The sequence below is a fragment of the Pan troglodytes genome, chromosome X (genome assembly GCF_028858775.2).
Source record: "Pan troglodytes isolate AG18354 chromosome X, NHGRI_mPanTro3-v2.0_pri, whole genome shotgun sequence".
In the NCBI taxonomy this organism is placed as follows: Eukaryota; Metazoa; Chordata; class Mammalia; order Primates; family Hominidae; genus Pan; species Pan troglodytes.
The window spans coordinates 45,083,030-45,110,854 of record NC_072421.2 but is presented as its reverse complement, the minus strand read 5'-3'; the positions used below and the strand labels follow the sequence as shown (position 1 = coordinate 45,110,854).

At 41.9% G+C, this 27,825-nt stretch overlaps 1 pseudogene; it reads right to left on the bottom strand.

The window, feature by feature from the left end:
- Positions 1 to 21,948: 21,948 nt before the first annotated feature.
- Positions 21,949 to 25,873, bottom strand: LOC100609685 (large ribosomal subunit protein eL19-like; annotated as a pseudogene).
- Between the last annotated feature and the right edge of the window lie 1,952 nt (positions 25,874 to 27,825).

Here is a 27,825-nt window from a genome sequence, read left to right as displayed (position 1 = left end):
AATGACTGGGTGCTGTGGCTCACGCCCGTAATGCCAACACTTTGGGAGGCCGAGGTGGGCAGATCTCTTGAGCCCAGGAGTTTCAGACCAGCCTGGACAACATAGTGAGACTCCTGTCTCTACAAAAAATAAAAAAATTTACCGGACGTAGTGGCGCACACCTGTGGTCCCAGCTACTCAGGAGACTGAGGTGGGAAGATCGATTGAACCCAGGAGGTCCAGGCTGCATTGAGCCTTGATTGTGCCATTGCACTCCAGCGCGGGCAACAGAATGAGACCCCGTCTAAAAAAAAAAAAAAAAAAAAAGTTGCCAAGAAAATTCCAGAACTGCCTAGATTCAAAATACGTGGTCCAGAGAAATTATGCAGGGCATAAAATAAGAGCCATTGCATGACCATAAGCAGGAGAACAAGACTGCCAAGAGGAAGAGCCAAACAACAATAACAAAAAAGCAAATTTCTATTTCTTTCTTTTCTTGCTTTTAAAAAAATCTTACTGTGTTCGATTTTTTTTCTTTTTTTTTTTTGAGATGGAGTCTCACTCTGTCACCCAGGCTGGAGTGCAGTGGCATGGTCTCGGCTCACTGCAACCTCCGCCTCCCGAGTTCAAGCAATTCCCCTGCCTCATCCTCCCGAGTAGCTGGGATTACAGGTGCCCACCACCACGCCCGACTAATTTTTTGTGATTTTAGTAGAGACGGGGTTTCACCATGTTGGCCAGGCTAGTCTTGAACTCCTGACCTCATGATCCACCTGCCTTGGCCTCCCAAAGTGCTGGGATTACAGGCGTGAGCCACCGCGCCTGGCTGTGTTTGATTTTTAAAACAGCTTTATTGAGATACAATTCATATAACATACGATTCATCCACTTGAAGTATACAAGTCAATGGTTTTGAGCATATTCACAGTATGCAACCATTACTCCCATCTCATTTTAGACTATTTTCATCATCCCCCAAAAAAGCCCTTTAGCAGTCATTCCCCACTGTCCAACTCCCCGTGGACAAGGTTTATCTATGTTGTAGCACGTATCGATACTTCTTGCTTTTTATACCTGTTCATTAATCAGCTGACGGACAGTTGAGTTGTTTCTGCTTTTTGGCTACTATGAATAATGACACTATGAACATTCACATACAAGTTTTTGTGTGAACATGTTTTCATTTCTCTTGGGTATATACTTAGGAATTTCTGGATCATGAGGTATTTAATAACTCTGTATTTACTATTTTCAGGAACTGCCAAACTGTTTTCCATAGTGGCTGCACCATTACATTCTTACCAGCAATGTATGAGGGTTCCAATTTTTCCACATCTGTTTGATTTTGCTTTAAATCAAACTTTCAAGACTGCTGACAGCCGATCCAGGATGTTAAGATGGAAAGAAATAGAGATACAGCAACCATATAAAGTGTTTCAGGGCTGCTGACAGTGATGTGAGCCTGTTGGATGAAGAAGAGTTAGGATAAAAACTTGTTAAATAAAATATTTTAAACATTATCATCATCAACCAAGATGCTTGTCATTGCCTGTTCTTTTGTACTTATTGGAAAAGCAAGACCAACTGTGTGTCTCCATCCTGGGCAGCAGGCATATTCACATGTACCGATTTAAATCAAGGACAAAACAATTGTAGATAATTACAACTGAGAGAGAAAATGGAGAACTATTTAGGACATTATTTCAATTTGTTGTATTGTCAAGCTAAATTTCCAACCTCACCTCCCCCATTGTCTCCCTGAAAATTCCATTCCAGCAGCTAGTCCCTCTGATGACTCTGCTGTCACATTTACCTCTGATTTTTTGGCTGCATCTCCTGCCTCTGAATACACAGCCTTTACTCCTCAGATGACTCATTTTGCATGTTTTGACATATACTACTGTCTTTAGTAGTTTTTAAACTTTTGATGCACATATACTTTACCTCCCTTCATTGCTTTCTGAATGTAGTCAAGCTATTAAACATTTATTAAACTTCCTAATTCATCAAACACAGCTTGGGATTATGATGCGAGAATTTCATAAGTGCACTCAATTTATCTTTGTGGAGTGATTGAATTCTGGAGCATGACATATAAATTTCAGTGCTGTCACAAGATGACAAAGCACAAATTTTTCTTTTCACTTTCTTGACCCTGAAAATAAATTCCTCCCAAATTGCCTACTTTTAAAATAATATACCAATTTCAGAAATGCAACACACACTAGCATCAGAAATAAATATTGACATAAACTGACACCTAATCAAATGTCTGATTCATCCTTTGCATGATTTATTTCCCATGTGAATGCACATGCCCACTGCATGTGCACACACACACACACACACACGCACACGCGTGCTGTCTACACAACTCGTATGAAACTTGACCTGTCAATATCTGCCTGTGAGCATAAAAAGCTTGTGCAGCAACAAAAACCAGGGGTTGCTGCTTTCACAAAGCCTGAAAAATCTATTTCCAGGAGTAGGAAGATAATAATCATCTTTCCCAACGCAGTGGGAGATTTTATTTGCAGCTTTTTATGCTGCAGAGTTTATGAAATAAAATAATAATGCAACACAGTATACTTTGGTTTTATATAGCACCTTTCATCCAAAGAGCTTAGAGAAACTTACAAACATTACTTATTCACTTTCATAAATTTTTTTATTGAATTAACAAGATAGTCTACCATTCAAAAGTTAAAAGTAGTAAAAACAACCATATTTTATATAACGACTATTCCAAACATATCCAGTTTCCATTTTCTTGACTTACATGAAATTATTCAGCCTCTCATTAGTTTCAACCTGCAGGAGATAAGGCAACAATGAATGGCTGAAGTGTATAAATAAAAAAGAATAATTCAGAACTCATGTCGCATTTGTCTTCCTCCTGTCTAACTGAGAGCTATAATTCAGAAGAAGAAGGAAAAGCCCGTGATATATTTCATACCTTGCCAATCCTATGTGTATCTCACATTTTAGGACAACCTCACTAAGCCTGCAACTGGGTTTGAGATCTTGGAAGGAAGTCTCTGCTGGCACAAGTAGAGACATATTCCTGGGACTCTACATGATGCTTCTATGGCCTTACCATTTGTTCTTTGATCCTGATATTGCAAAGCCAAAATTTGCTTAGGTCGAGTGTTTATGCATGTAGAGGATGGAGGAAACAATATTTTACCAGCTGGGGGAAACTGTAATAAAGATACTGGAGAATGCTGATTTACACAGTATAATTGCACAAGAGGCCTTCTTCTCAGTGATTCCAATCTACCCCTAGGATTCTGAAGACCTGGTACTGGGGCTCCAGTAATCTCCATGGGTGTTTTCTTCAAGTGGGTCATAGCCATTCTAAAAAATTGTTTCTTAAATTAGCATAAAACAAGACAATATTCAAAATTAATATTAAAATGACAGCGTTGTCTTAGCACTGCTTATAACGGCAATAATAAAATGATTTTTTCTGGGGAAAGTAGAAGCTGCTATACCTGGGTCACCCTACCTGCTACCCCAGACGTTTGCCATCTGTATTTTTATTTGTGGTCTGTTTATTGGGAAAACTTCTGACCGATATGGATGTTGAACTAGATGTTAAGTCTAGGCCTGAACCTCTGAAATTGTTTTATAATGACACATTCATGAGACTCTATGCTCTTATAAATAAACGCCAAGGCAAATGTTTAGATGAATGTCTTAGTTTGAGCTGCTTTAACTAAGTATGACAGGTGGCTTAAACAACAGAAATTTGTCACGGTTCTGGAGACTGGATGTCTGAGATTAGGATGCCAGCATGGTTGGGTTCTGGTGAGGGCTGTCAAACTGCCATGTTCTCATTGTATCCTCAAAAAGAGATTCTCCAAAGGACATTCTAACTGAATAAAAATAAGAATAAAATATCAAATTTGTGGGGTGCTGTCAGAGCAGTGCTTAGAGGGAAATTTATAGGTATAAATGCTTATTTTAGAAGAAAAGAGAGAACGGTTTAAAATCAATGATCTAAATCTCCACCTATACAAAGTTAGAAAAAGAAGAGCAAACTAAATCCAAAAGAACTGAAAGAGGCCGGGTGTGGTGGCTTACGCCTGTAATACCAGCACTTTGGCAGGCCAAGACAGGCGGATCTCTTGAGGTCAGGAGTTCGAGACCAGCCTGGCCAACATGGTGAAACCCCGTCTCTACTAAAAATACAAAAAAATTAGCTGGGTATGGTGGTGCATGCCTGTAATCCCAGCTACTCGGGAGGCTGAGGCACGAGAATCGCTTGAACCTGGGAAGCGGAGGTTGCAGTGAGCCGAGATTGCGCCGTTGCACTCCAGCCTGGGCGACAGAGCAAGACTCCATCTCAAAAAACAAACAAACAAACAAACAAAAAAAACCCAGAAACTGAAAGAAAGGAAATAACAAATATAAGAACAGAGACCACTATCAGTAAACAATTAGAAATTGAAATTCTAAAAGCTACAGTTTACAAATAGCAACAAAAAACTGAAATATGTAGGAATAAACCTAACAAATGTGCAAAACCTCTGCACTAAAAATGGTAAAACATTATTGTGAGAAATTGAAGAAGACATAAATAATTAAAAGGAAATAATATGATTCTGATTTGGTACATTCAATATTGTTAAGATAGAAATTCTCCTTAAATTGATCTATTGATCTAATGTAATCTCAATCAATATCCCAGCAGGCTTTTTAACAGAAATTGATAAATGATTTAAAATGTATCTGATAAATGATTTAAAATACAAAAGGGCCAAAAATAGCCAAACAACCTTGGAAAACAAGAATAAACTTTGAGGTCTTACAGTACTGATGATAAAGCTACAGCTATGAAGGCAGTGTGATACTGGCCTAAGGATAGACATGTAGATCAATGGAACAGAATATGGAGTCCAGAAACAGACCTACACATTGATCAACTGATCTTTGAGAAAAGTGATAAGGTAATGCTGGAACAACTATCTATGTTTTTTATTTTATTTTATTTTATGTATGCATTTATTTAATTATTTAGAGATGGAGTCTCACTCTGTCACCCAGGCTGGAGTGCAGTGGTGCAATCTCAGCTCACTGCAGCCTCTGCCTCCTGGGTTCAAGCAATTCTCCCGCCTCAGCCTGCTGAGTAGCTGGGATTACAGGCATGCGCCACCACACCTAGCTAATTTTTGTATTTTTAGTAGAGACAGGGTTTCACCATGTTGGCCAGGCTGGTCTCAAACTCCTGACCTCAACTGGTCCACCAGCTTGGCCTCCCAAAGTACTGGGATTTCAGGTGTGAGCCACGGCATTTGGCCTGTGTTTTTCAAATAGACATCAGTGCTCACCACATATATAAAAATTAACTGCAAATGGATGATGGATCTAAATGTGAAAATTAAACTATAAAATGTATAAAAGACAACATAGAAGAAAATTATACACCTTGAGGTAAGAAAATACTGCTTAGGACACAAAAAGCACTAATCATAAAAAAATTAGCAAATTATACTTCAAAATTTAAAACTGCTGCTATTTGAAACACATCTTTGAGAAAATAAAAAGGCAAGCCACAGGCTAGGAGAAAATATTTATGATTCATATATCTGACAAAGAATTTGTATCCAGAACATATAAAGAAGTCTTGAAACTCAATTATAAGAACAATAACAAACCAAATTTGCCAAATGGGGAAAATTTTTGAATAGACCAAGAATTTCACTCATAAGCATTTATACAAGAAAAAGAATATGTCCATGTAATGCCTTCATACATGAATTTACTCTATTCATCATAGCTGAATGGTGGAAATAAGTTAAATGTTCATTAACAGGTTATTGGATAAGCAAATTGTGATATATCCATGCCATGGAATACTACTGAGCAATAAAAAGGATGAACTATTGATACATGCAACAGCATATGTGAAACTCAAAATTATTTAACTGAGTGAAATAGACAAACACATGATTTCATGTATAGGAAATTCCAGAACAGCCGAATCTAATCTATATCTACAGGAAGCAGACCAGTGGTTGCCTAAAGCTGATGATAGAGGGGAATTAACTACAAAAAGTCATGACGAACTTTCAACAGAGGATAGAAATGTTCTATATCTTAACTGTGCTGGTAGTTATTGGTTATATGGGTATAATCAATAACAATTACCAAAACTCATCAAATTGTACACTTAAAATGGGCACATTCTATTGTAAGTTACACGTCAATAAAGCTGCTATTAAAAAACAACAAAGCAGTGGCGCGCAGTGGCTCATGCCTGTAATCCCAGCACTTTGGGAGGCCGAGGTGGGTGGATCACCTCAGGTCAAGAGTTCGAGACCAGCCTGGCCAACATGGTGAAACCCCGTCTATACTAAAAATACAAAAATTAGCCAGACATTGTGGCTGGCGCCTGTAATCCCAGCTACTCAAGAGGCTGAGGCAGGAGAATTGCTGGAATCCAAGAGGTGGAGGGTGAAGTGAGCCTAAATCACGCCACTGCACTCCAGCCTGGGCAACAGAGTGAAACTCCATCTCAAAAAACAAACAAACAAACAAACAAAACAACAACAAAGAGTTTGTGATGGGTTTGCAATTTGTCAGCTTGCCTGAGTTGACCTGCACTTCCCCGTATTCCCCTTCCTGTGTTTCCAGTTAGTGGGAGCCATAAGAGAGATTCTTGTCTGAGATTTGGAGGCTGGAAGTGAAACAGCAGCTATTTTGTAAATCACATGTATTGTCACTTGTCTTCTGGTTCACCTTGTTGGTGTGAGGCAGTGGCTGCAAAGCTCCATCAAAGTCAGGGGCAACAATAACTAACCTGGTGATATGGTTTGGCTCTGTGTCCCCACCCAAATCTCACCTTGAATTGTAATAATCCCCATGTGTCATAAGAGGGACCCTGTGGGAGGTAATTGAATCATGGGGGTGGGTTTTTCCCATGCTGTTCTTGTGATAGTGAATAAGTCTCACAAGATCTGATGGTTTTATGAAGGGGAATTCCCCTGCACACGTTCTCTTGGCTGCCGCCATATAGGATGTGCGTTTGCTCTTCCTTGGTCTTCCACCATGGTTGTGAGGCCTCCCCAGCCATGTGGAACTGTGAGTCCATTAAACCTCTTTCCTTTATAAATTACCCAGTCTTGGGTGTGTCTTTATTAGCAACATGAGAATAGACTAATAATACACGTGGGTTTTGGTTGGTTCTCACAGGCTTCAGCTTGTGCTTGTGGGCTCAGACTTACTTCTGCTCTTTCTTACTTTACATCCATCTTCCCTTGCCAACTGCTTGCCTTGTGGACTTGAATTTCCAGCATCAGATGTGAAGACAGTAACCTTACAGAGACTTTTTACCATCTCCTACCACCTAAGGTTAAATCCCTGTAGCAAATTCATATATGTGTGTGTGTGTGTGTGTATAAAATAACATGTATATATTATATATATATTTTTCCTGATGGTTCTGCTTCTCTGATTTAATCTTGACTGATAAAGCCCCTTTAGGAAGAAAACTTTCTTCAGCCCCTGTTTCATTGTTATTACATATAATATGTTCCTGGCCAGGTGCGGTGGCTCACGCCTGTAATCCCAGCACTTTGGGAGGCTGAAGCAGGTGGATCACCTGAAGTCGGGAGTTTGAGACCAGCCTGACCAACATGGAGAAACCCCGTCTCTACTAAAAATACAGAATCAGCCGGGAATGGTGGCACATGCCTGTAATCCCAGCTACTCGGTAGGCTGAGGCAGGAGAATCGATTGAACCTGGGAGGCAGAGGTTGCGTTGAGCCGAGATCGCACCATTGCACTCTAGCCTGGACAACAAGAGTGAAATTCAGTCTCAAAAAAAAAAAAAAAAAAATATATATATATATATATATATGTATGTATGTATGTGTGTGTGTGTGTGTTCCCAAGGAAAAAATGTGTAGTACCACTATAAATGTGTATTATGTAAAAAGGAAAATAAAGGAAATGTCCAAAAGCTGATTACTACTACAATCATTGTTTGTTTATTTGATTTCTACTTCTTCTCTCCCAAAAATATATGAATTGGTTAACAAAAAGAGACAAATGCAATCATGAGGAAATGATTGAGACAAAAGGGGAGACCACAACTATGCCAATAATAAGGGCCACTGTAGCTACCGGGATGGGAGAGGGTGATCTGAGCTCTGTGGTAGCTAAGACCCAGAAAGGAAGAAAACAAAAATATTTCGCTAATATATATATAAACTTATTCACATTAAAATAAGGAAGAAATACTCATAACTATCACAGTCCTTGTTTCTACAACTGGTCACATGGTCATAGCTGGTGTTTATCACTATCTTCTTCCACTACCCATCACATCTTCCTTTTGCCTTCAGCAAGCTCCTCAGCTGGTCATGGTTCTTTACCTGGTGGGGTTTTTCTGATGCCAGGGCAAGGTGTCTGTAACAAGCAGCCCTGACCATCAAGGTCAGAAGGGACAAGAGCTGAAACAAGTTTCCAACAGTCGTCATGGGCTCCAGTTTTTGCTTATGGGTTCAATCTTTTCCTTAATCTTCCTACACTTTACATCCATCTTCCCTTCCCCACTGTGGACTTCAAGCTCCAGCCCGAAGCCTCAGAGAGACTGCTTAACCAGCTCTTGCCATTTTGTAAGGTCAAATTTCTGTAACAAATACATAATAAATATATATCTCCTAGTGGCTCTGCTTCTCAGATTGAACCCTGACTGTTACACAAAACATTATAAATATTCTCTTTAAACTTAAGACAGAAAAGGATCTCCACTATCACTACTTTATATAATATTGTATTAATGATTCTTGCCAGTGAGTTAGGAAAAGAAAAATAATTAAAATATATAAGAAACAAAACTTGTTGGCCGGGTGCGGTGGCTCACGCCTATAATCCCAGTACTTTGGGAGGCCGAGGCAGGTGGATCCCCTGAGGTCAGGAGTTTGAGACCAGCCTGGCCAACATGGTGAAACCCCATCTCTACTAAAAATACAAAAAATTAGCTGGGCATAGTGGCGGGTGCCTGTGGGTGTAGTGGCAGGCACCTGTAATCCCGGCTACTCGGGAGGCTGAGGCAGGAGAATGGCTTGAACCCGGGAGGCGGAGGTCGCAGTGAGCCAAGATCGTGCCACTGCACTCCAGCCCAGGCGACAGAGTGAGACTCCGTCTCAAAAAGAAAAGAAAAAAGAAAGAAACAAAACTTGTTATTTGTAGATGATAAAATTGTCTTTATAGAATTGACAAGCTATCAGAACTAATGAGATTGTTCAACAAAGTTGTTAGACGTAAAATTCAAATACAAAACCATTTGCCTTCTTCCATACCAGCAACAAAAAACTAAAACGTGATTTTGAAAAGGATAACATTTAAAATAGCCAGAGAAGGAAGGTTCTTGGAAATAAATTTAACAAAAATATCTCGTAGGATTTTCATAAAGAAAAGTATACAATTTTATTTATTTGTTTATTTTTATTACTATTATTTTTTGAGATGGAGTCTCGCTCTGTTGCCCAGGTGGGAGTACAGTGGCATGATCTCGGCCCACTGCAACCTCCACCTCCCGGGTTCAAGCGAGTCTCCTGCCTCAGCCTCCCGAGTAGCTGGGATTACAGGCATCTGCCACCACGCCTGGCTAATTTTTGTGTTTTTAATAGAGATGGGGTTTCTCCATGTTGGCCAGGCTGGTTTCGAACTCCTGACTTCAGGTGATCCGCCCGCCTCTGCCTCCCAAAGTGCTGGGATTACAGGCATGAGCCACCGTGGGCAGCCAGAAAATTATACAATTTTAATGAAAGATATAAAAGATGACAAATAAATGGTAAGCTATCCCATATTTGTACATGAAAATTTGCAGCATCATAAAGATATACAGTCTCCCAAAGCTGATCTATAAATTCAATGTACTTTCAATCAAAATCTCAACAGGATCTTTCAGGGAACTTGATCATCTCAACCTAAAATCCGTAAAAAAGGTAGAGGACCAAGAATAGCCATTGAAATCTTAAAGAGGAGAAGGGAAGATTTGTCTTTCAGATATTAAGCCTACTATAAAGCTGCAGTAATTAGAAGTACCGTTATTGGCAAAAGTCTAAAAAGGATGAACTATTCATTAAATCGTGCTGGAACAATCTGCTAGATATAAAAAAATCTTTTTAACATTATAATCAAACCTCACTCTGTACCAAAAAAGAAATAATTCTGCTTAATTAAAGACCTCACCGTGAAAAACAAAACTTTGAAATTTTTTGATATATTAGACTGTTTTGAAAATATTTTAACTTTTGTATGAAGAAGACACAAAAGCAAAATGACAAACCAAGCCACATCATCATGTTTTTAAAAAAGTTTTTACCTTTTAAAATATTTATACTGAAATATTTATGAAGTTATGTAATGTCTGGAACTTACTTCAAAATAACCAGGAAGCAAGGAGAGGAATTGGTGAGGTGTGGGGGTTGAGAGGAGGGCTGGGGATTAGGTTGGGTATAAATCAAACAAGACTGGCTATGATAATTGTTAAAGTTAGATGGTGGGTACCCAAAGGTTCATTATACAATTCTTTCTACTTTGTTGTATATTTGAAAATCTCTATTTTAAAAAGTTTTTATAAGAGACGGGAAAAAACAGATGATGCCTAAGAACAAAGTCAAGATGCAGACTGGCAGAATATTTTTGTAACACATCTAATTAACAGAAGACTGGTAATCTCAACTTACAAAGAATGTTAATAATATATCAGTAACAAAATGACAATCAGCCCAGTAAAACAATGGCCAAAAGGTTTGAATGGGCAATTAACAGAGGAATAAATCCAAATGGGTAACATATGAAATATGCCCAAAGATCAAATGTTCTTATAGTCAGAAAAATAGAATTTCTTTTTTTTTTTTTTTTTTTTGAGACAGAGTCTCGCTCTGTCACCAGGTTGGAGATCCTCTTCTTTTTTTTTTTTTTTTTTTTTTTTCACAGAGTCTCACTCTGTTGCCAGGCTGGAGTGCAGTGGCATGATCTCGGCTCACTGCAACTTCCGGCTCCCTGGTTCAAACGATTCTCCTGCCTCGACCTCCTGAGTAGCTGGGATTACAGGCACGCGCCACCAAGCCCAGCTAATTTTTGTATTTTTGGTAGAGACGGGGTTTCACCATGTTGGCCAGGACAGTCTTGATCTCTTGACCTCGTGATTTGCCTGCCTCAGCCTCCCAAAGTGTTGGCATTACAGGCATGAGCCACCGTGCCTGGCCAGGAAAATATAATTTAAATATAATTTTACCAGGGCCGGGCACGATGGCTCATGCCTATAATCCTAGCACTTTGGGAGGCTGAGGCAGGCAGATCACCTGAGGTCAGGAGTTTGAGACCAGCCTGGCCAACATGGTGAAACCTTGTCTCTACTAAAAATACAAAAATTAGCCAGGAGTGGTGGCGGGCACCTGTAATCCCAGCTACTCGGGAGGCTGAGGCAGGAGAATTACTGGAACCCGGGAGGCGGAGGCTGCAGTGAGCCGAAATCGTGCTACTGCACTCCAGCCTGGGCAACAGAGTGAGATTCCATCTCAAAAAAAAAAAAAAATCATTTTACCATGAAATATTTTACACACAACAGATTGGAAAAAATTTAAAACATACGTATATCTGATAACACCGAGTGATGGTGAGGATACAGAGCTATAAGACCTTTTAGATGGGTAATTTGGCAAGCCCACTGACAATACATAGCAATGTCAACTATGTGTCTATCCAATAACCCAAGATTCCACGTGTTCCTACCCACCCTGGAGAAACTCTCCCATATGTGCCCAAGTAAACATGTACATGTGTTTATTGCAACACTGTAATTGGGGAACAAAAGTGGAAATAAATTTTACTTCTTCAATTTATGAATGGATAAATAAATATCCAACAATAGTAATTTTTCAGTAAATTCATATATGCATGAAAACGATGCAAACCAACTTTAGGATATTGTCGTTCCTTGGGAATGGAAAAGGGTAGTAGAAGAGGATGAAGCTTTAGCTAAAGTAGAATATTTTATTTTATTTTGAGAGAATAAAGCCACCAAGGCCAATGTTAATTTCTATTTTTTCATGGTAAAGAACATACAAGTGTTGATTATTCTCCATCTTTTAATGCTTTGTAACAAAATATTTTAAAACCAACAAACGTTTATTCTTTTTGATTTACGCCATGCCAAATGATAAGGGGGAGCTTTTTGTCTTGTTTCCCACCAAAATAATATTTTGGTACAGTACAAACAGGGCCAAAAAGCACACATCGGCTAGAATACTAGAGCATTGTTAAGTGTTCCTTTAAAATAATTTACTCAGACAGGGCCTGGCGCGGTGGCTCATGCCTGTAATCCCAGCACTTTGGGAGGCCGAGGCGGGCGGATCACGAGGTCAGGAGATCGAGACCATCCTGGCTAACATGGTGAAACCCCGTCTCTACTAAAAATACAAAAAGAAAAATTAGCTGGGCGTGGTGGTGGGCGCCTGTAGTTCCACCTACTTGGGAGGCTGAGGCAGGAGAATGGCGTGAACCTGGGAGGCGGAGCTTGCAGTGAGCCGAGATGGTGCCACTGTACTCCAGCCTGGGTGACAGAGCAAGACTCCGTCCCAAAAAAAAAAAAAAAAAAAATTTATTCAGACAGTAAAGCTCAGAGCAATATTTTACTTTATCTTCATTGCAGCAGACTGAATATGTGTGTCCCTACAAATTCATATGTTGTAGTCTCAGCCCTCAACGTGATGGTATTAGGAGGTGGGGGCCTTTGGGAGATGATTAGACATGAACGTGGAGCCCTCGTGAGTGGGATTAGTGCCCTTATAAAAGACCCCAAAGAATTCTCTCACCCTCTTTCTGCCACCTGTAGACTTCTTTCCAAGCACTGCTTTAACAGCATCCCACAAATATGATGCTTTATCTTCGTTTATTTAGAATCTTCTTTTGATTTCTCAGTTGACCCATGGGTTTTTGTTTTTTGTGTTTTTTTTTTAAGTATGTTGTTTAGTGTTCAAATATTTGGGAGATCTTTTGGTTATCTTTCTATTACTGGTTTCTAATTTTATTCCATTGTGGTCAGAGGACACATGCTGTATGATTACAATCCATTTAAATTTATTGAGACTTATTTTATAACATAGCATATAATCTATCATGGTGATTCTTACATGTGCACTTGAAAATAATGTGCTGTTGGGCAGAATGTTCTATAAATGTTAATTATGTCAAGTTGGTTGATGGCATTTAATTCTTCTATATCCTTACTGATTTTCTGTCTGCTTGTTCTGTTAATTATTGGGAGAGGAGTATTGAAATCTTGAATAATAACTGGGAATTTGTCTATTTCTCCTTCAAGTTCTCTCGGTTTTGTTTCATGTAATTTGAAGCTCTGCTGTTTGGTGCATATGCATTTAGAATTTATGTCTTTTTGATGAATTGACCCTTTTATCATTATGAAATCTCCCTCTTCATCTTTGATAACATTTTGGGGGGCTTTGTTTTCAGCAAGGATCTGTTTATAGTAAACTCTCTCAGTCTCTGTCTGAAAATGTCTTTATTTAATCTTCTGGACTAAATGATGATTTAGTTGGATATTGAATTTCCAACCTGATAGCTCTTGTCTCTCAGTCCTGTAAAAATGTTATTTCATTATCTTTTGGCTTCGAATATTGCTGATGCAATATCGCTTTTCAATTTAATTCTTGTTTTTTTAAAGTTGCTCTGTCATTTCTCTCCGACGGCTTTTAAAAGCTTCTGTTTAACTTCAGTAGTTGATGTTTCTTTGTAATGTGTCTAAGTTTGGGTTTATTTATGTATGTATTTATTTATTTATTTCTGAGACAGAGTTTTGCTCTGTCACCCAGGTGGAGTGCAATGATGCAATCTCAGCTCACTGCAACCTCCGCCTCCTGGGTTCAAGCAATTCTCCTGCCTCAACCTCCCGAGTAGCTGGGATTACAGGCACCCACCACCATGCTGGGATAATGTTTTGTATTTTTAGTAGAGACGAAGTTTCACCATGTTGGTCAGGCTGCTCTTGAACTCCTGACCTCAGGTGATCCACCCGCCTCAGCCTCCCAAAGTGCTGGGATTACAGGCGTGAGCCACTGCGCCCAGCCTGGGTTTATTTCATTTTATTTTATTTTGAGACGGAGTCTTGCTCTGTCGCCCAGGCTGGAGTGCAGTGTCATGGTCTCAGCTCACTGCAGCCTCCACCTCCTGGGTTCAAGCCATCCTCCTATCTCAGCCTCCTGAGTAGCTGGGATTACAGGTGCCCGCCACCACACCCAGCTAAGTTTTGTATTTTTAGTAGAGGTGGGGTTTCACCATGTTGGCCAGGCTGGTCTCTAACTCCCAATCTCAAGTGATCCACCCACCTCGGCCTCCCAAAGTGCTGGGATTCCAGGCTTGAGCCACCACGCCCGGTCTGGGTTTATTTTTACTTTTCCTGCTTGGCATGGATGAGCTTCTTAAAACTGGGATTTATGACTTTAATCAATACAGAAAAAATTGTCAGCCATTATGTTTTAAAATATCAATTCTGCATCATCCCACTATCCCTACAATCTTTCTAGTTTCTCCTTGGGGAGTTCCTGTTAGAGATATATTTAACTATCTCATTCTATCCTGGATATATCATAACCTCTTTTTCATATGCTCCATAATTCATGTATTCCATCTTTTTATCTTGTTGTGCTGCATTTTGAGTAAATTCTTCAGATATGTTCTCCAGTTCAGTAATTCTCTTCAGCAATGTTAAATATGATATAAAAGTCCACTGAGTTTTAGATTTCAATATTTATATATTTCATTTCTAGGAGACCAATTTGGTTCAAAATCTGTTGGTTATTTTTAAAATAGCGACTTGTTCTTATGGATGACAGTGCTTCCATTTATGTCTTTAATCATTTTAAACAGATTCATTTTATCCTTTCCATTAGGTTGTTATATTATTTGAAGTACTTTGGGGCTATTGATCTGCAGTTTTGCACCCACTTTTTCTCCCCATGGAATCTTTTCCTTTTCTGTTTTATTATTTATTTACTTATTTATTTTTATGTTTTTGAGACAGAGTTTCACTCTGTCGCCCACGCTGGAGTGCAGTGGCGTGATCTCGGCTCATTACAACCTCTGCCTCCTGGGTACAAGCAATTCTCCTGCCTCAGCCCCCTGAGTAGCTGGGATTACAGGTGGGCGCCACCACGTCTGGCTAATTTTTGTATTTTCAGTAGAGACAGAGTTTCACCATGTTGGCCGGCTTGTCTCAAACTCCTGGCCTCAGGTGATCTGCCCACCTTGGCCTCCCAAACTGTTGGGATTATAGGCGTGAGCCACTGCGCCCGTCCGTGTTTTATAATTCAGAGTTTAAGTGCAACATTAGTGGAGCTTTACCTGTGTGATCCTGTGTATCTCAGGTTTGGGATGTGGGCTTCCAAAGTATTTTTGTATTTGTTTCTGCCAGGCACCAGAGACTAGGAAAATTTTTATGTCAACTTTTCATTGTAGGAGTTCTTGGTCCATGCAGGTCGTATGGTATGGCTCAGGGTTATACATTTTTCAGGGGACGTATTTTTCTACCCAGAGGCCAGGCAAAGAAACATATTCTTCGTCGTCAGCTTGTGCTAGCAGGTAGGTTTTTTTCTTTTCCACCTTTTACTAATGGTTCATCTCTTCAAGACCCAGGAGTTATGTAGAATATGCCGTTCCAATTCCTTGCCTTATGTAAGTCAAAGGAATTCATTATGAAGCTAAACCAGCATTCGATTGAAAGAGTTAAACAAAAACCTTTATAGACAAAGAGTTACACAAATTTACTACCAACACATCCTTGTGGGCCAGGCACTATGGCTCATGCCTGTAATCCCAACACTTTGGGAGGCTGAGATGGGAGGATGGCTTGAGCCCAGGTGTTCGAAATCAGCCTGGGCAGCATAGCAAGACACCATCTCAAAAAAAAAATTTGTTTAAGTCCTTACTGAGAAAAAAAAGCAAAGGATTTTCATAAGGAAAAAGATATTTGAGCAAGGAAACAAGAGTTCAGATGGAAGACCTATGAGAATAAATGTATTGGTAAATGTATAAGTAAAGCTAAACAGGAATTTACTACATATTTTTAAGGATGGTTATTAAGGGGGCATTAAAACATAATGGAACTTCAGGTTATGAGCTGCATACAATAAAATAAAATAAACTAAAAAAAACAGAAAACACATAATGGAACTAAGATACTGGACAATAACATCATGTAAAATGGAGAAAGTTAGATCAAATCGGATTAGAACTTAGGAGGACATGTAATCAAAAGGGACTTTTGATAGTTTAGTTTCTGGTTAGTTTAATCCAGAAAATTTTATTTTCCCATTAACAAGAAATCCAGAAACTAATGACACTTGGGTCAGTTAAGTTAGTGGTTCCTTAGTGCCATTGCAGACCCTGTCTCCATCTTCCCCTCTGGCCTCTTTCTTTGATGCCTGTGTTAATGTGCCAACCCAAAGTCCAGATCCCTTCTGTCTTTAGATCCCTCTTTGTTCAGTCTATCTAGGGATTTCCATTTCTGACCTTGAAGTACTTTCTTCTGTGTACACATATATATTTTTCCCTAAATTGGAATCATGCTGTACATTCCATTTTATTACCTGTCCTTCTAAAAATATTCATCATTAAAATATTTAGCATAACTATAAGAAAGTCTTTAACTTCTTTTATTCTTTTTTTTTTGTTTTTTTTGTTGAGAAGGAGTTTCACCCTTGTTGCCCAGGCTGGAGTGCAATGGTGCCATCTTGGCTCACTGCAACCTCTGCCTCCCAGGTTCAAGCAATTGTCTTGTCTCCAGCCTCCCGAGTAGCTGGGATTACAGGCATGTGCCACCATGACCAGCTAATTTTGTATTTTTAGTAGAGACGGGGTTTCTCCATGTTGGTCAGGCTGGTCTCAAACTCCCGACCTCAGGTGATCTGCCCACCTCGGCCTCCCATAGTGCTGGGATTACAGGCGTGAGCCACTGTGCCTGGCCAAAATCTTGATTTCTTATAACCAGAAAGGTGGAAGCTACTCAAGTGTCCATAAATGAATGAATGCACAAACAAAATGTGGTATATCCATACAATGGAGTATCATTCAGCCTTAAAAAGAAAGGGGCTGGGTGTAGTGGTGCATGCCTGTAATCCCAACACTTTGAGAGGCTGAGGTGGGAGAATCCCTTGAGCCCAGGAGTTTGAGACCAGCCTGGGCAGCATAGGGAGACCCTATCTCTGTACAAAATTTTAAAAAAAATTAGCTAGAGGCCAGGCATGGTGGCTCACGCCTGTAATCCCAGCACTTTGGGAGGCTGAGGTGGGTGGATCACCCGAGGTCAGGAGATGAGACCAGCCTGGCCAACAGGGTGAAACCCCGTCTCTACTAAAAATACAAAATTAGCTGGTCATGGTGGCACATGCTTGTAATCCTAGCTACTTGGGAGGCTGAGGCAGGAGAATTGCTTGAACCTGGAAGGCAGAGGTTGCAGTGAGCCAAGGTCGTGCCATTGCACTCCAGCCTGGGCAACAGAGCGAGACTCTGTCTCAAAAATAAATAAATAAATAAAAATAAAAATTTAGCCAGGTGTGGTGGCACGCATTTTTAGTCCCAGCTACTCAGGAGGCTGGCATGGGAGGATTGCTTGAACCCAGGAATTTGAGGTTACAGTGACCTATAATTGCGCCAGTGCACTCCAACCTGGGTGAGAGTGGGACTTTGTCTCTACAAAAGAACAAAAAGGAAGGAAATTCTGATATGTGCTACAACATGGGTGAACCTGATGGATATTATGCTAAGTGAAATAAGGCAGTTATGAAAAATGCAAATACTGTATGATTCCACCTATATGAGATACCTAGAATAGTCATATTCATAGAGACAGAAAACAGACTGGTGGCTACTAGGGGCTGGGAGCAGTGGGGAATGGGGAGCTATTGCTTAATGGGTACAGTTTCAGTTTTGCAAGACAAAAAAGTTCTGGAGATTGGTTGCACAATGTGAATGTACTTAACACCATTGGACTGTATACTTTAAAATGATTAAGATGGGTTGGGCCCTGTGGTTCACACCTGTAATACCAGTAATTTGGGAGGCTGAGGCAGGCAGATCGCTTGAGGTCAGGAGTTCCAGACCAGCCTGGCCAACGTGATGAAACCCCGGTCTCTACTAAAAATACAAAAATTAGCCAGGTGTGGTGGCGGGTGCCTGTAATCCCAGCTACTCGGGAGGTTGAGGCAGGAGAATCGCTTGAACCCAGGAGACGGAGGTTGCAGTGAGCCGAGATCATGCCACTGCACTCCAGCCTGGGTGACAGAGTGAGACTCCATCTCAAAATAAATAAATAAAATGATTAAGATGACAAACTTTATGTTATGTGCATTTTAGCACAGTTAATTTTTTTTTTTTTTGAGATGGAGTCTTGCTGTTTTTGCCCAGGTTGAAGTGCAATGGCAGGATCTCGGCTTACTGCAACCTCTCCCTCCTGGGTTCAAGTGATTCTCATGCCTCAGCCTCCCGAGTGGCTGGGATTACAGGCACCTGCCACCACTCCCAACTAATTTTTGTATTTTTAGTAGAGTGAGGTTTTGCCACGTTGGCTAGGCTGATCTCGATCTCCTGACCTCAGGTGATCTGTCCGCCTCAGCCTCCCAAAGTTATGGGATTACAGGTGTGAGCAACCACACCCAACTGGTTAAATTTTTTTTTTTTTTTTTGAGATGGAGTCTCCCTCTGTTGTCCAGGCTGGAGAGCAGTGGTGCGATCTCGGCTCACTGCAAGCTCCACCTCCCAGGTTCACGCCATTCTCCTGCCTCAGCCTCCTAAGTAGCTGGGACTACAGACACCCGCCACCATGCCCGGCTAATTTTTTGTATTTTTAGTAGAGACGATGTTTCACCATGTTAGCCAGGATGGTCTCAATCTGCTGACCTTGTGATCCATCCGCCTCGGCCTCCCAAAGAGCTGGGATTTCAGGTGTGAGCCACCACGCCCGGCCTGGTTAAATTTTTTTAGGGGAAAAAATTAGCAGGGCATGGTGGTGTGCGCCTGTGGTTCCGGCTACTCAGGAGTCTGAGGTAGGAGGATCACTTGAGCCAAGAGGCTGAGGCTGCAGTGAGCCAGGATTGTACCACTGCACTCCAGCCTGGGCAACAGAGTAAGACCCTGACTCAAGAAAAAGGGTAAGAGGGAGAAAAAATCTTGATTCCTATTTTGAATGGACAATATGTATACATGTTACCAAAATCAGAAAATGCAAAAAAGCATACAATGTTTTCACTATGGGCCTTCCCTGTCATCTAGTCTTCTCACCTGTCCCACAACCACCCATCTACTCATCATCTCCCTTGAGTATCAATTGACATCACTTTTTTTTTTTGAGATGGAGTCTTGCTCTGTCACCCAGGCTGGAGTGCAGTTGTGTGATCTCGGCTTACTGCAACATCCGCCTCCCAGGTTCAAGCAATTCTCCTCCCTCAGCCTCCTGAGTAGCTGGGATTACAGGCGTGTGCCACCACGCCCAACTAATTCTTGTATTTTTAGTAGAGATGAGGTTTCACCATGTTGGTCAGGCTTGTCTCGAACTCCTGACCTAATGATCCGCCCGCCTCAGCCTCCCAAAGTGCTGGGATTACAGGCGTGAGCCACTGTGCCCAGCCACTACTTTCTTGTGTGTCTTTTCATAGGTATTCTATGACTCATTCTTTTAAATAGCTGTATGTTATTTAATTGTGCATATGCACCATACTTTCACCATTCCCTTGATCATTCAGTTGTTTCTAGCTTGACATTTCTTTGAAATCTCCTCTTCTAATAAAAAAAAGTGCACTCCATTAGACATGTATTTATTTCACATATTCTTTGTTTTAATTATACTTATTTTAATAGGCAATATATTCACAGGGTTCAAAATTCAGGAAGCCCAAGAGGGTAAACATTAAAATATCCCCCTGCCACTGCTGTCTCCCAGGTCAACATATTTCCTTCTGGGCTTGTCATGCCTGTTTCTTCACAAATCCATTCCCAGCTCTTTGTCAGCTCTGCTTTCTATTGCAGGAAACTACATTTCCCAGTTTCCTTTGCTTGGTGGCTTCTGGCTAGCTTCAGGCAATGGGGGAAGGGCAGGCACTGGTACAGACTGGAGGGTGCAAGGAAGGCAGAGCCAAGGTATTTCTCTGTCTCCCCATGCTTTGCATAGGGTTTCCCGCAGTTGCTGCAACTTCTTGGCTCCAGCTCCCCTCTGGGCAGCCCCCACCACAGTTCTACTACTGCTGAATTGGCCCAGCTTCTGGGATCTGGTAACAACACCTCCTCCCTGTGTTCCTTCATCCGTAAGGCTGGTAGTCATTTCTTGCTATTAATAACTCCAAGGTTAATTCATAATCTTCTATTTGGTGTCCTAACTCTTTATCACCTAACCAATTTCTTCTATTAATTTCCCTCTGAACGAAATACTACTATCTGTTTCTTGTGTGTGTCTTTCCAGAATATTTTATGCATATAGAAGCAAATTATATCTATTCTCTCCCTTCTATTTTTTTCACAAATGATAACATATTATATACACTATCCAACACTTTGCTTTTTCATTTAGCAATAATCCTGGAGTTCTATATACAATTCTAAAGATTCTCTCCATTCCTTTTATTTTTTATTTTTTTGATGCGGAGTCTCACTCTGTTGCCCAGGCTGGAGTGTGATGGCGTGATCTTGGCTCACTGCAACCTCTGCCTCCTGGGTTCAAGCAATTCTCCAGCCTCAGCTTCCTGAGTAGCTGGGATTACAGTCACTCGCCATCATGCTTGGCTAATTTTTGTATTTTTATAGAGACGGGGATTCACCATGTTGGCCAGGCTGGTCTTGAACTCCTGGCCTCAGGTGATCTGCCCGCCTTGGCCTCCCAAAGTGCTGGGATTACAGGCATGAGCCACCGTGCCCAGCCTCTCTCCATTCCTTTTAATCCAACATGGAGATGTACTGTAATTAGATTGTTGGAACACAGTCATGCTTATTTGTTTATGTATTGTTTATGGCTGACAGCTTTCATATTGTGAGTTTTGTCCAATTCTTTGTTCGAGAAGCCAAGAACCTGGACACCTTCTACTGATAACAATACCAGTCCCTTATTGATGGATATTAGGTTACTTAAGCTTTCCTGCTATTACAAACAATTCTGCTGTGAATAATCTTGAATTATACCATATCATGAACTTTAGAAAAAATTCTAGAGTTGGAATTGCTGGGTCAGTGAGTATGTGTGTTTAAAAACCTTTTTTTTTTTTTTTTTTTTTGAGACAGGTTCTCTCTCTGTCACCCAGGCTGGAGTGTAGTGGCATGATCATAACTCACTGCAGTCTCTAACTCCTGGGCTCAAGTGATCTTCCCGCCTCTGCTTCCCAAGTAGCTAGGACTACAGGCATGCACCACCATGCCCAGCAATTTTTTTTTTTTTTTTGTAGAGATGAGGTTTAGCTATGCTGCCCAGGCTACTCTTGAACTCTTGGGCTCAGGAGATCCTCTTGCCCCAGCCTCCCAAAGGGATTACAGACGTGAGCTTCCTCACCTGGCCTTGAAACCTTTTCTTTGGATGCAGGATCTCTTTCTATCACCCAGGATGGAGTACAGTAGCGTGATCATAACTCACTGCAGCCTCTAACTCCTGGGCTTAAGCTTTCCTCACACCTCAGCCTCCTGAGTAGCTGGGACTACAGGCGAGCACCACCACGCCCAGCTAATTTTTTGTATATTTAGTAGAGAAGGGGTTTCACCAGGTTGCCCAGGCTGGTCTCAAACTCCTGGGCTCAAGTGATCTGCCTGCCTCAGCCTCTCAGAGTGCTGGGATTACAGGCATGAGCCACCGTGTCCGGCTGAAAGCTTTTTTTTTTTTCCAGGCAGATAAAGGCTTGTTTTATTTTAATGGCTGATCTGTGTAATCAAGGAGGCCAGTATGAAAAGACAAAGGAGGAGCTTTTATTTCTTGATCTTTTCCTCCTTGGACAAAGTCTTGATGATCTCCTCCTTCTTGGCCTGGAGGCGCTCTTCATGGTGCTTGTGTTCTTCCTTGGTCTTGGACCTGCGGGCCACAGCCTGGTCAGCCAGAAGCTTCTTGTGGGCCTCGTCTGTCTTCAGCTTGTGGATGTGTTCCGTGAAAATCTGCTTGTTTTTGAACACATTCCCCTTCACCTTCAGGTACAGGCTGGGATACACGTGGCAATCAGTCTTCTTAGATTCAAGGTATCTTCAGAGCAGCCTGCACAGAATCCTCATTCTCCTCATCCACGTGTCCTTCTGTGACATTCAGGCATTGACTGTACCCTTTTGCTTACCCATGCCTATGTGCCTGCCCTTCCGGCAGGCCAAGGTGTTTTTCTGGCATCGTGCCTGGGAATGGACAGTCACAGGCTTGCAAATGATCAGCCCATCTTTGATCAGCTTCCGGATCTGCTGACTGGAGTTGGCATTGGCGATTTCATTGGTCTCATTGGGGTCCAACCAGACTTTCTTCTTACCACAGTGGAGGACACTAGAGATGAGCCTCTTCTGAAGACTGAGTATATTCACGGCTGCGGCCGCAGCAGCAAAAGGAAAGAGCTCCCTGAAAGCTTTTTAAACATAAAATTTCAAAAATATACTCTTGATAGGCATGGGAGCAAAACTTCAAGGGTTCCAGGGAAACAGTATGTTGGATTTAATCTTTTGATTGTATTTTGCATATGAAAACGTGGTCAAAATCATTTCTCATAAACAACACAATTTTACAGTATTAAATGTGTTTTTAAAAGTAGGTATTTTGAAAGTCTTTCATGTATACAAGTAAGTGAAGACAAAAGGGCAGGCCTCTATAATTACCTTGAAGTTTTCAAAAAGTTCAAGTACTACTAAGTCAGCAGAGTTCAAGAGCTCTGTCGGGTTTTCTTGATTGTGAATTGGCACAGTGATTATCCACTGAGGATGACCAATTTGCCTGCTATTTAAAAAAAATAATCTCTGAGCATTCAAAATCTACTGCAACTCTCTGTTCTGGGAAGAATGTGAGGTTTGCATAGAGGGAGTATGCCAGTGAAGGCTTGTAAGTAGGTTCTAAAAGTGCTAAGGGCACAAGTTAGTTTGACTTTAAAAGCACCTTAACATTTTATTACTGAAAGCTTTATATTCTCTTGCCTGTTCAAGGAATTGTACGGACCAGCCCAAGAATTACCTATTACTGCCAGTTAAAATGTGAGCCCTGGGGTAAGTGTAATTTCTGGAAATAAAGTAAGTTTGAGAAAGAGTACAGTTACTGACCATTATTCCTGGTGCCACGCTTGGTAAACTTCTTCTGTAGAGGGGCAGACAGCACATATTTTAGGTGTTATGGACCGTGCAGTCTCTGTCGTTACTACTCAACTCTGCTGTTTAAATGTTAAAGCAGTCATAGACAATAGTTGAATGAATGAGCATGGCTGTGCTCCAATAAAACTGTCTACAGAAAGGGCGAGTGGCAAGATTTTGCCACAGAATCCCAGTATACCCACTCATTTCCTGGAGGAAAATTAGAGTCCTTGCAGTGTACCATCACCTCAAGCCATGGAGTACTTGGTGACCTTTGGTGTTCTGGTTCTTTTTGACCTGAGTGGAGTTTTTTCCCACGGGACCCCTGCGATGTCTAAAATGACTTTCCCTGATGACACCCTGGACATACAATTTCCTTAGCTTACATGTCATTTGGATGAGAGTAAGTGCATAGGGAATGTTGCTATGATGTTCTGGGGATCTGTGGAGAGAATGTCATTTATGACAGAGCATTAGAGGGGGAACAAGAACAACAAAACCAGAGATCTCTGGTGTCATCGTGGTGGATTGTTTGTAAAGATGGCTGCTAACAATCCCGCCCATCCCGCTATGTGCCTCCGGCACTTCCCATCAAGTACTGAGGTCTATTTACCTCCCCTTAAAAATGGGCTGACCTTAGGACTTGTTTTGGCCACAAGAATATGGCGGAAGTGATGAAACCGCCTTTGCAAAATTGACTGAAACAGTGAAATAGATCTGACTTAACCGACTCCATCTTGCTTCTAAGCTCCAAGCAGTCCTCGTTCATTCCTGGGCATAGGCTGAACTAACTTTGGGAGAAGGCTTAGTTATAGTTTATAGTTTAAAACAAAGATGATAGGCTGGGCATGGTGGCTCATGCCTGTAATCCCAGCACTTTGGGAGGCCAAGGCGGGTGAATCACAAGGTCAGGAGTTCAAGACCAGCCTGGCCAAGATGATGAAACCCTGTCTCTACCAAAAAAAAAAAAATACAAAAAAGTTAGCCAGGTGTGATGGTGGGCACCTGTAATCCCAGCTACTCAGGAGGCTGAGGCAGAAAATTGCTTGAACCTGGGAGGTGGAGATTGCGGTGAGCCGAGGTAGCGCCATTGCACTCCAGCCTGGGCAACAGAGCAAGAGTCTGTCTCAAAAATAAACAAATAAATAAATAAAAATAAAACAAAGACAATAACAGCCCTTTCCCAAAGCAGACCTCCTTCTTGCCTGGGGACTAGATTGCCTTTGTAGGACTAACATTAGCCATAAGATTGGAAATTATGGTTTAGGAGTCATGCAGCTGGGGGCTACAAGATTCTTACCCTCCCTAAACTGCTCCTAAGATAAGTGCTTGAGATATTTTGCAGACCCTGAACTGGATGGATCAGCTGGCACCACCCAGACTGATAAAGTGGCTCATCTGATCTTGTGGCCCCCACCAAGGAACTGACTCAGCACAAGAAGACAGCTTTGACTCCCTGTGATTTCATCCCTGACCAATCAGCACTCCCAGCTCACTGGCTTCCTTCCACTCACCAAGTTGTCCTTAAAAACTCTGCTCCCGGAATGCTTGGGGAGACTGATTTGAGTAATAATAAAACTCCGGTCTCAGCCGGGTGCAGTGGCTCATGCCTGTAATCTCAGCACTTTGGGAGGCTGAGGTGGGTGGATCATGAGGTCAGGAGTTCGAGACCAGCCTGGCCAACATGGTGAAACCCCATCTCTACTAAAAATACAAAAATTAGCTGAGCGTGGTGGTGTGCACCTGTAATCCCAGCTACTCAGGAGGCTAAGGCAGGAGAATCACTGGGACCTGGGAGGCGGAGGTTACAGTGAGCCGAGATCATGCCATTGCACTCCAGCCTGGACAACAGATCGAGACTCCCTCTCAAAAAAAAAAAAAAAAAAAAAAAAAGAAACAACTCCAGTCTCCCGCACAGCCAGCTGGGGGTGAATTACTCTTTTCTGTATTGCAATCCCCCTGTCTTGATAAATCAGCTCTGTCTAGGCAGCGAGCAAGGTGAACCCCTTGGGCGGTTACAGTGATGCTGTACCAATTCCAAGCCTAGACCTGAAGAAACTTGGCACCTTCAGCTGTCACCCTTTTAGAAGCCAGCTGTTACATAAAGACGCTTGGGCTAGACATCTGAATGATGCACAACCACGTGGAAGAAGAGAGAGAGGTCAGATAGAGAAGAGCTCAGGTGTCCAGTCACTACTGCCACCCAGGCTGAGGCACCAGACATGACTGGGGCCATTTTGGATGTTCCAGCTTTAGTCAAGCTCCCAACTTAGTGTAGCCATATGACTGACCCCAGATAACATCACATGGAGCAGAGACATGTCATCCTTGCCAATCTCTAGCCAAACTGCAGAATTGTGAACAAATAAATGGTTGTTTTAAGCCACTAATTTGGGAGATGGTTTGTTATGCAACAATAGTTCCCATGACCCAATAGCAGGGTACCCATATTGGGGATCTTCTGGCTTGAAGGTCTCCTGACACTTGACTTTCTGCCCTTTACAGCATCCATAATTAGCAACTCCTTAATCTGGCCTCCAAGGCTCTCCATTGCCTTGGCTTTTACTTACCTTGCCATCACCATTTCCGCATGCTCCACTGCAGGAAGCTTTCCTTCTAGAGAAGCAGTACAGCACAGATATTAGGAGCAATGACTCTGGAGACAGACTGCCTATCATTAGCTGTGTGACCTTGGTCAAGTTGCTTAACCCATCTGTGCTTACTCTCTTCATATGAAAGGTGAATGATAATAATCCCTACCTCATGCATGGTGGTGGTGAACATTAATATGTTAATATGTGTAAAGCACTTCGAATAGTTCCTGGCACTGTGCCATACATGGTTTTGGAAGCCTTCAGTCAGTATATTGCCTCCTGCCAAGTTGGCTTTCTCTGCTCCCCTTTCTTTCTCTCCTTCTTTCCTTCTTTCTCAGCCCACCTGGAGACCCCTCCTGTATGTGGAGGCCCCGATGCAATAGCTTTCATTCGTCTAGGTCTTCCTTCTCTCGTCTCCTGTTTGGGACACTAATCTGACAGTTAGGCTTTGAGATTCTGGAGTCTCCGGATTGTCTGGGGATCCCATTTTGCCTCTTGAAAGCAGAGACTGTTGTCTGAGAGCCGCAACAATTGCCTTCCTGCCCCTGCAGCGCATACAGCTTTTCTTGAAATAAAAAACTGGCCAGGCATGGTGGCTCACGTCTGTAATCCCAGCACTTTGAGGGGCCGAGGTGGGTGGATCACGAGGTCAGGAGTTCGAGACTAGCCTGGCCAACGTGGTGAAACCCCGTCTCTATTAAAAATACAAAAATTAGCCGGGTGTGGTGGTGGGTGCCTGTAATCCCAGTTACTTGGGAGGCTGAGGCAGGAGAATCGTTTGAATCCAGGAGGCAGAGGTTGCAGTGAGTCACCACGCTCCAGCCTGGGTGACAGGGCAAGATTCTGTCTCAAAAAACAAACAAACAAACAAACAAAAACTGAGTAAAAGATTGATGTGGACTCAAACCAGTGGCAGTGCTTTGGGGTAAGTAGGACTTGGGTTGACCTTGGAGGCCTAGACCACTTGGCAAAGTGTGGGGGCAAGGAGGAAGCGTTGTCCCTTCTTAGGCTGCATGTGATATAGACCTCATACATGTAAGCTGCCTGTGCCCAATTCCTCGTACTGTCACTTACTAGCTTGATAACGTTTTGCAAGTATTTACTTTACCTTTTCAGTCTCCTCATCTGCAAAATGAGAGATTTACTAATTGTACTCTGACCATGAAGTTGTAGGAATATATATACATATATATACTGCAACCTCCACCTCCTGGGTTCAAGGGATTCTCCCGCCTCAGCCCCCCAAGTAGCTGGGACTACAGGTGTACCCCACCACGCCCAGCTAATTTTTGTATTTTTAGTAGAGTCGGGGTTTCACCGTGTTGGCCGGGCTGGTCTTGAACTCCTGGCCTCAAGAGATCCACCTGCCTCAGCCTCCTAAAGTACTGGGATTACAGCATGAGCCACTGTACCCGGCCCTAATGGCTTATATTTCTAAGACCCTTGGGACAATGACTGGCACAAGAAAATAGCTCATAAATGTGAAATGTGTTTTGTCATCATTAAGCTCCTCAATTTCCACAGGCTGTGTCAGCTTGATCGCCTGCTCAGCGGACACTAAAGACCATGTGTCTGCACTTGTCTGCCACCCAGATCGTCCTGCTCAGGTACAGCCGTACCTGAGCTTGTGTGTGAGCAGCTCAGCTTGGGGAGGCCATTCTTTACAGTGCTCTTGGCCATTCCTTACAGCGCTCTGTCAGCCCAGGACTAGGGGAGACTACTAGAAAGATTTATACCCAAATTGTGTCGTTTTACCCTTTTGTAGAGTTACTTTTATTGGACTGTGCTTTAGCATCATATCTTTGGTGTACACTGCAGGACACTATAAAGAATAGTCCCATAAACTATTGACTTCCCTATAAAGACGCCACTGAAGAGATTAATATCATTTCAGTAGCCTCTGTGTAGGGAGAACTTTCATGTTTCATTACAAAGAATAATT